At 43.1% G+C, this 9,818-nt stretch overlaps 1 long non-coding RNA gene across 3 annotated transcripts; it reads right to left on the bottom strand.

Annotated features, from left to right (window-relative positions):
- Positions 1-676: 676 nt before the first annotated feature.
- LOC124670571 lies at positions 677-9,575 on the bottom strand. 3 transcript variants are annotated; one of them, XR_006992569.1, is made up of 6 exons: positions 9,496-9,575; positions 8,781-8,982; positions 8,190-8,284; positions 2,704-2,814; positions 1,527-1,615; positions 677-1,013 (listed from the first exon to the last, which is right to left on the bottom strand). It is a non-coding gene; the product is annotated as an uncharacterized LOC124670571 (long non-coding RNA). The 3 variants fall into 3 exon arrangements; XR_006992568.1 differs by lacking the exon at positions 9,496-9,575 and having other exon boundaries at positions 8,190-8,256; positions 8,457-9,094; XR_006992570.1 differs by lacking the exon at positions 9,496-9,575 and having other exon boundaries at positions 677-907; positions 8,781-9,092.
- Positions 9,576-9,818: the final 243 nt, after the last annotated feature.

Genomic DNA, 9,818 nt, shown 5'->3' with positions numbered 1-9,818 from the left:
GTTAACGAAATCCACAAGAGCAATGCCATGAGGATCCTTCTCCCATGTTCTATCTATATCTACTTTAGATATATCATCGTAGCTAGTGAATGTAAACCTGAAAAGTAAAAAAGCACATTGTCAACTAAAAAGAGAGATAAACATATTTTTTCACTGTCAGGAAAATCAAGAGGTTAAGTGGTCAAGTCCTACCGCTTTATTAGTTCGGCTACTCTTTTCCCAACCAAGTGTTTGCAACTTCCCATAATTACTCTCAGAATTCCTTGATTGATGATGGCAGATTCTAAGACTGGCTCAATCTCTACAAAAGATCAAAAAATTAAGGTTGATCAAAATCATGATTAAAAGTAAGATGAACCTTCACATGGATTTTAAGAAATAAATAATTGTAAAAACTCACCTAGGGTCTAGGACAATGACAACCATCAAGAGAGGAACCATGGGTGGTCGGAGAGAGGATCACACGATGCTGCCTCTTCTCACATTCTATGTATACGCAGATAATTGTATGCTTTGAAATCTAGTAATTATAAGCAATTGAGGCTTCACTTGGAATGATATAAAATTTGTATATCCACAGGTATTTTAATTTTGCATCCATTGCTAGCAGCCTGAAGAGAAAATTGCCTCTTGACATATACTTGAGCAACATCATGTATTGCCATGGTGAAGAAGTGCCCTGAGGTGATCATATGCTTGCCTTTTAGGCCTCCTAGTGAGGAACCATAAGAAATAAATTGTATAACCAGTTAATTATTTTAGATCACAACCCTGCCCTTTTCGATGCGTGGCTAAGCTCTCGGCATTTCTAAATTACAGTCAGGTCAGCTAACCAGTCCCAGGTAAATATTTGTTAATGAATTCAGAGATGGCAGGCTTCGAATCGACTCTTTCTTTGGCACCGAGTCTGACACGGAACAAAAAAAATCCCCAGAAGTAAAGCATTTCAGATTGAGAATATTTGGGTCAACATCTAGGATTTGAAGAAACAGTAAGTAATGCTTGGAAAATACCTGTTAAAAGCAACAATCCAACAATTATTCTGAATACTAAACTGAAAAATGTAAGAACTGCATTGAAAGAATGGAACAAATACTTGTCTCAGCCATCTTTATTTGTTGAAAAATGTCAAATGGTGCTTGCTCAAGTTGATGAATTAGAGCAATAAAGAATCCTCACACTTCCAGAATGGAACTTCAACAAAATTTTAAAATCGAATATATGAAGGCTGCATTCCTACAAGCAACAATATCGGGAAAAAAGATGTGCAGAGAAATGGAAAGAATATGGAGATGAACAAAATAAATTTTTCGATAGTCGCAACAGAAAGGCATAGAAGAAATGCTATTGCTTCTATTACTCTGGCAGGTTTATGTTGGAAGATCACTTGGCCTATTTCAAGATTGTATAAAAAGATACACCAAATGAAATTTGATTACACAATCTATTCAATTCTATTCCTGGCCTTGAAAATATATCTAGTCCTTTCTCTGAAGAGGAAATTGATAATGTTGTCAAGAAAATACCTAGTGACAAAGCTCCAGGTCCTGTTGGCTTTAACTGCTGTTTTCCAAAGACTTGTTGGGATATTGTGGCTCCTCAGTTCGATAACTTACTGCAGCAATTTTCAGAAGGAAAAGTTATCTTGGCCAGCATAAATAATTATCTAATAACGTAAATCGAAAAAATAGTTCTCCTACAGGGGTAAATGATTACAAACCCATATCTATATTAAACTCATGCCTCAAACTGGAATGGAAATCCATACATGATACTGCCATGTTTTATTGATGTATTGAGTTTTAGTGTTTCTAGCTGGTGTCCTACCAGATCAGTTACATCAACCTGCTGGAGCAGATTTTGTACACCATGAACCCAATTATTTTTACTGCTGCTCTCACACTTGAACTAAATCAGACCTTGTGTTGTGCTCAAGCCAAAGTAGCATGTCTCTCGTGAACCTTTCCCTGGCTCGGGCGACTCTGGGGCTCTCTTTAGACACCATATACCACACGAGCAAGTATTTTCAAGCATCACGTTAGAACTCATGTTTTATTAGTAACTCATAATTTATGATGGCCCGATCATGCAAAACCCTTGGCAATACGATAATAACACACTTTAGTCATGGCCAAATTAGGGAGCTTAGCGGTTTACCATACATTACAATAAAGTGAAAAGATATGATCAAGAAAGAAACGGCCAAACAAAGAGAGCCCTTGGTAATGCAGGGTTGGGAAATCAAATTGGTAAAAGCATACTTTACTTGAAGTATCACAACTAATCACTCAAAACATAGGGAGAACATATGGGAAAATACATATGGAACAATGAGGTCGATAGTTCAGATATGTTTATAAAAGCATTAATTCTATTGCTTCATGTCATGCACAAAATTTCCATATCTTGATCATCCTTTCCTACAAAATCCACCGATCAATGATATATTATAAGATGAGTGGGTGATCTGTCAAAAAAGTTCAGTCCAGTCCCAGAGTTCAAAAAACACAAGAGGAAAACTATTAGTATGTTTCCAGGCTATTGTGGTTCGATGTCACAAGAAATGTCCTCCAAATACCAGAACTCTAAATAGTTCTGAAGCCACATGAAAAATTTCACACAAAAACATCATCTAAGAACAAATTAGTAAACTCAATACGCGAGAACTTAAACGTCCAGACATCAAAAGATCAGGCTGAATACCTGTTTGTCCTGAAACACTATGCCAGTGTATTTTATGGGACCATCATCGGTTCCTCCACAGTGATGCTACAGCCAGCCCAGGGTGAGCTCACTCAATGGATTGATCACCATCTGATCATGAAAAGAAATGAGAGCATTAGGCAAAACATAACAAAACAGACCATATATCCACAATAGCAGGCGTAACTGACAAAGTAAGAAAGCGTGCATGGGTGATGGCTAACATAATAATAGCTTAATAGGCAATATACATAAAATAAGCGAAAATGCTTCACACACGACATTTTACGTCCGATCTCTGTACGACATCTTCACAGAGAGAGCACGGCACTAATTAATTCGTGCGCCCATTGCCAGTCCAACGAGAGCAGTCCTGCTATACACACGACAAGTTTTGTCCGATATTCGTACGATCTATGCCTCTATGGTGGCTATGAATCTTGCGACGAAACTGGAGGCAAACGCAGTTTGGGTTTGGGCTGGGATGAGACTTTGGTAAGGGCATCTCCCACAGGACGACGTAAATGGACGCTGAGAGCGACTGTTTGCGTCCGCGGAAATCGGAATTGCGTCTGAATCCTGCTCCAGCGGGTGACGCAAAGTGATGGGGCCGTCCGCGACGACGTAAATATGGCCCAAATATGTGCTAGGTTTGCGTCTCCATGGACACTCCGCGGTCACGCCGAGCGTCCTTCGTTGGAGATGCCCTAAGCCCCGCCTGACAATATTTTTTTACTTCGCCTAGGGCAACTTCAACGGCGCGATGTAAATGGACGTGAATCCGAAAATGCGTACGTACCTCATCCCAGCGCCTTGACGCATAGTGTTCGATCGGCGTGTTTGCGTCTGCACGGACACTGCGCGCGGACAACGTAGTCGTCCGTACGCTTCTCGCACGGGTCCACCTGACAGTGGCATAGATGCTTCGTCTTCAGAGCGACATAACTTACGAGCGGCGTGCCGGTTCCTCCGTGCCACGTGAGGGCCGAGAGCGCCGTGACGAGGTGTGCCGCCGCCGAGCCATCTTGCCGGCCAATTTTTGAGAAGATCCAACATACGCACTCAATTCCTACAATTGGATCTCGTTCGGGATGCGGGAGTTCGACGCGCGCTGCCGAGTAGGATACCTCGGTGACGTCGACTACTTTGATCGCGAGCTCGGCGCGGATGACGACAACGAGGGCTAGTACGACGACATCGAAGTGGATGAGGACGAGGGCGCCGAGGACAACGACGCCGCCGAGGACGAGTACAAGGACTCGTGGGACAGCCATGTTGATACATACCCAAGATCCAGCCACCGGACATTAGCGAGGAGGCCATTGACATCGCAATGGCCAATAGCGGTGCTCGACCAGCTTGCAATTGTCGTGCATCAGCCACGCCATGTCAACACCGAGCGGCACCCTCTTCGGCTGCGGCTCCTTCAGGCCGCTGTCGGACGTCTTGAAGTCGTTCTTCTTCTTCCCCATGGTGATGTGTCGGCGGGCGGTGGCGGTTGTGGGAGTGGAGGTGACGGTGTTGTGGGCGATGGCAGAGACGATGTCGGTCACCTTTTGAAGGTCGGGTGCGCGCAGGACATGATGCCATTGATGACGAGTGCAGAAGACGAAGCGACGCCATTGATGGCGAAGGCTGCGACACATGCGCGGAAGCGAAGACCGCCAAAGCGATGTGTTCGAGACAAGCCTCGAGCTAGGTCACTGCCAGGCGGGCCCGTGAGAAATTCAGAGATGGCTCTCGTTGGACTGGCAATGGGCGCAGTCCAACGAGAGCCATCTCTGAATTTCATCCGCAACCAGTATAACTCACACTCAGAATATTGGTCCGACGCAAGCGCACGCAAAATGATCGTTTGCGGTGGGACGATCAAAATATGAACCTGCATCCAAGCCCAGCGGTTCGATATATAATGATCGGGCTGTCTGGTGAGACGCAAACGCGGCCCAAATTTGTGTCTCTGGTGCGTATGGGCGGATGATGCGCGATCGCGCCGCTTGACCGCCCGCATCTCTCACGGGCCCGCCTGGCAGTGACCTAGCTCGAGGCTTGTCTCGAACACATCGCTTTGGCGGTCTTCGCTTCCGCGCATGTGTCGCAGCGTTCGCCATCAATGGCGTCGCTTCGTCTTCTGCACTCGTCATCAATGGCATCATGTCCTGCGCGCACCCGACCTTCAAAAGGTGACCGACATCTGCCATCGCCCACAACACCGTCACCTCCACTCCCACAACCGCCACCGCCCGGCGACACATCACCATGGGGAAGAAGAAGAACGACTTCAAGACGTCCGACAGCGGCCTGAAGGAGCCGCAGCCGAAGAGGGTGCCGCTCGGTGTTGACATGGCGTGGCTGATGCACGACAATTGCAAGCTGGTCGAGCTCCGCTATTGGCCATTGCGATGTCAATGGCCTCCTCGCTAATGTCCGGTGGCTGGATCTTGGGTATGTATCAACATGGCTGTCCGACGAGTCCTTGTACTCGTCCTCGGCGGCGTCGTTGTCCTCGGCGCCCTCGTCCTCATCCACTTCGATGTCGTCGTACTAGCCCTCGTCGTCGTCATCCGCGCCGAGCTCGCGATCAAAGTAGTCGACGTCACCGAGGTATCCTACTCGGCAGCGCGCATCGAACTCCCGCATCCCGAACGAGATCCAATTGTAGGAATTGAGTGCGTATGTTGGATCTTCTCGAAAATTGGCCGGCAAGATGGCTCGGCGGCGGCACACCTCGTCACGGCGCTCTCGGCCCTCACGTGGCACGGAGGAACCGGCACGCCGCTCGTAAGTTATGTCGCTCTGAAGACGAAGCATCTATGCCACTGTCAGGTGGACCCGTGCGAGAAGCGTACGGACGACTACGTTGTCCGCGCGCAGACGCGGACACGCCGATCGAACACTATGCGTCAAGGCGCTGGGATGAGGTACGTACGCATTTTCGGATTCACGTCCATTTACATCGCCCCGTTGAAGTTGCCCTAAGGCGAAGTAATAAAATATTGTCAGGCGGGGCTTAGGGCATCTCCAACGGAGGACGCTCGGCGCGATCGCGGAGCGTCCATGGAGACGCAAACCTAGCACATATTTGGGCCATATTTACGTCGTCGCGGACGGCCCGATCACTTTGCGTCACCCGCTGGAGCAGGATTCAGACACAATTTCGATTTCCGCGGACGCAAACAGTCGCTCTCAGCGTCCATTTACGTCGTCCTGTGGGAGATGCCCTTACCAAAGTCTCATCCCAGCCCAAACCCAAACTGCGTTTGCCTCCAGTTTCGTCGCAAGATTCATAGCCACCATAGAGGCATAGATCGTACGAATATCGGACAAAACTTGTCGTGTGTATAGCAGGACTGTAAAATAAGCCACCATCAGATGGATCAGGCTGAATAACTGTCTGGTGCTCAAAAGGCTGACACAACATGCTTTTCGCAAAAGACGGATGTGGGCTGGTAGACGTGTAATGGACATGATATACAAATAAATAAGTTATACATAGTGGGGGGCACGCAATTAAAGGACTCTAGAAGATATAATATAAATAAACTAAAACATAATGGGTTCTGATTAAACTCTGCTTGTGGCTTCATTCAAGAGGACGATTTGCTATACCCTCCAGAAGTTCTAAATGCAATTGTCCCTGATTTCCTAAACGGCAGATTGTTTCTCAAAAAAGTATGTTCCCATAATAATTCTTAGAAATAGAAGTATGTCTATTTTCGAAAAAAAGCATGTCTGCTGGTTAAGGCAATGGCACGTTTTATTGTAATAGATCTCCCTGAAAGTGGGTCGCGAGGTCGCGCATAACATAAGAGAGTTGGTTCATATTCCTAGGATTGAGTCGACTGCAAAAAATTAAATAGCCTTTTATACTTTAGCTACGTCAATTTCCTATCCGCTTGTGTTATCCATGACTATCAATAAGTGACAGGGGCAGACCCTGACCTCCGCAGGTGAAAAATATGGTCTATCGTGATATCTCTGGGTCTGCTGGTCTGACTTCGGTTGATACCATGTGTAAGACGTGGCTGTTGATCTCTTCAATCAAATCATTTATAGATGCCAAAATATATACATAGAATGTTGATAGTTGGCAAAATCTATATAAACCAAAGAGACAATGGCCGAGATTGGATCACCCTTAATGTGAACCAAGAGAGCATCCAGAATATCTATACAAGTAGGAATTATCAGCTTTCCCTCACGGAGATCAAAAACAGACTTGCTGAACATGACATATCTCCATATTACGACTGTATCTCAACTCAATTTTTCACTCAAACATACCTCATTGCTTTCTTTCCTGTCTATAGGCGTAAGTACATCAGAATACAAATAGACAATATTTTTCACCTGATTTTAAGAATATATCATTGCAAATACACATTAATTCCTAAAGTAGGAGCATTTTATTTTTCATAAACAAAAAATGACTGGGCCTGGACATTAACCTGGTATATATACGCAGCAACCAAAAAGGGATTCACTATTTTTCCAATGCATAAATAGCTACAGCAACCTATTTACATTCTAAGCTGCAACCAAGTACAAAAGAGATGTGTGGTTTGCTAGATAGAAAATGCATGTAGACACTTCTTTAAGAAATAAAAAATAGATATACTCTTTTTTCAAAAAAGAAACTTCAGAAAAGGTGCATGTACCAGATGTTTTTTCGTATTCAGTTAGCCTAATTCATTGATGTCTCTCTTGAATGGGTAATTGGCTGACCAACAATTAAACAAAAACATACTGGAGTACAAAATAAGCCCGTCCATTGTTTACTCCAACTGACATTGGTGCATTGAAAGAAATTCAGTTACTTTCATGTCTGTCTCAAATGGGCCATTTTCAGAACCGACAATTAAACAAAATTCTAGAGGCAAGGGATACAATCATACATAGATTGTAGATTAATGTTGAGTAAACTAAATTTAACCATGGCAAATTTTAAGACAAAAAACTGAAGATTATCCTTGAGTAAACTGGTTGATTACAATTTTACACTAATCAGTAGACTGATTGGCCATACCCTTACATAGCAGCACAAGCTGCACGAAATTGAATGCTGACTGCGCCTAAACAAGGAGCATATCACTAAGTAGAAGTACATATAATATAAATACGACAGTGCCTAAACCGCTTACATCATGTTTGCAGTGGAGCATCCCTTAACATCGTGGAAGCAACTACCAATAGAAAGTACAGGTTATGTACGCATGACACTGTCGAAACTGAACATTGTTTAAGATGATCACATTATACTTCAAAGCGGTGCAGCTTCTAATAGTCTGAGCACTGAGTAAATGCATGCAGTAGTCATAAGAAGAATGGATAGGTTGCTTAAACATGGTCATTGCTCCTACTCTAAAATTTAGGTAATCAGCCCTTACCACGCGTATGTTGATGAAAATATTCGGACTAAATAATATGCACAAAGAGTCACTTTACTTTCACAAACTCAACCGAGTTCTGCACAATGAGATCCATACCTTTTAATATGGTTGTGCTCCGTTGGAAGTTAAAGAGTCTCCTCGCCCTAGGTCCATCTTTGGCAACCTCCCTATCTCCCCCTGGCTCTATATACCTGCAGTTTACGAAAGGTCATACTGGCCTAGCTCACTAATAATCAATCTACAATCAAAATTGTTTTGTGTGAAATAACGGTGTAGATATAAGCATTCATTCTCTGTCCTGAATATGGCAGGCTAAGGAAACGACAGAAAACTGGCTGATATACTCAAAACCGCAATGGCAACCTCCCTATCTCCCCCTGGCTCTATATACCTGCAGTTTACGAAAGGTCATACTGGCCTAGCTCACTAATAATCAATCTACAATCAAAATTGTTTTGTGTGAAATAACGGTGTAGATATAAGCATTCATTCTCTGTGCTGAATATGGCAGGCTAAGGAAACGACAGAAAACTGGCTGATATACTCAAAACCGCAATAAATCCCTATCTGAGAATTTGCAAACAATAAGTTCAAAGAAAATGTCCTTCCTCATGCACTTGTAAAGCATATTTTATCGTGAAACACATTAATTTCTTCTAATGTGTGTGCCAATTAAAATTCATTTACCTACTGCAGCACTGGTGAACACATACATACAAGTTGCAATAGTACACTTCAATCAGCTTGACTATTGAATAACATATAAAGAGGAAATCCGAAAATCCCGATAATGTGGGCACCATAGTGAAGCCATATGAGACATGCTCCTGCAAGTCCAAATCAACAGGTCTCTCCTCGCTTGGTTACCTTGCTCGTCTAGTCAGCGAATCTATAAATACATAACACAATGTAAACCTTGGAATGAATTCAGAAAGATAGTAAGAACTTGAGCTATAAGTTGGTTCAGAACTTGAGCAATTACATTCAGGATACTTTCAAAATAATAAAAGCAGAATGTCATACACAACCGGAATAACTAAAAACAAAATGGTATTGAATCTGCAAGAACAAATTTAACTTGCACAAATATGAGAAAAGGTAGAAAATGAAAGAAAAATCATTTTCATATGCCTTTCTTATTTACGTCAACAATAAGAGGTAGATAATCTGGTGCATAATGTCTCTAAGCAATGTAAACAAATCCCAAATTCTCAATAGTTTCTATGAAAGCACATGCACAAAATAAAGTAATCCCTCTGTTCTAAGAAAGCCCATGCACAAAATAAATCAGCGACAACAAATTCGGAATGGAGGGAGTATTAAGCACTTTACAGAAGTTTAATAATTATTATACTTCACATGCACATTCAAATTTCAATGACGGCAATGTGCAAAATCATACCAAAATTTATTCTTGGGTTGAAGAGAACATCAGGGTTTAGAGTATGCTCATCGAGGTATTCTTCAATAATATGAGATGCATTTGTACAGTACTCGGGAGTAAATAACCAAAATGGCTCGTACTGCACCATACTAATACTCATCAGATGTACCACCTCGAAATACAGATCAATCTACAAAAAACAACCATTAGGTTAGTCAGTTTGTGCAGCTACCCAATCAACAGGTATTTCAAGTATGTGTAATGTATGAGAATCTACTAATTGATTACAAAAAAATAAACCAATCCACGATGGTTAGAGATAGAAAAACAGGACCAAATCA

Source organism: Lolium rigidum, chromosome 7 (assembly GCF_022539505.1).
Source record: "Lolium rigidum isolate FL_2022 chromosome 7, APGP_CSIRO_Lrig_0.1, whole genome shotgun sequence".
Lineage (NCBI taxonomy): Eukaryota > Viridiplantae > Streptophyta > Magnoliopsida > Poales > Poaceae > Lolium > Lolium rigidum.
Note: the sequence above shows the minus strand (reverse complement) of the source record. Positions and strands in the feature narration are given on the sequence as shown.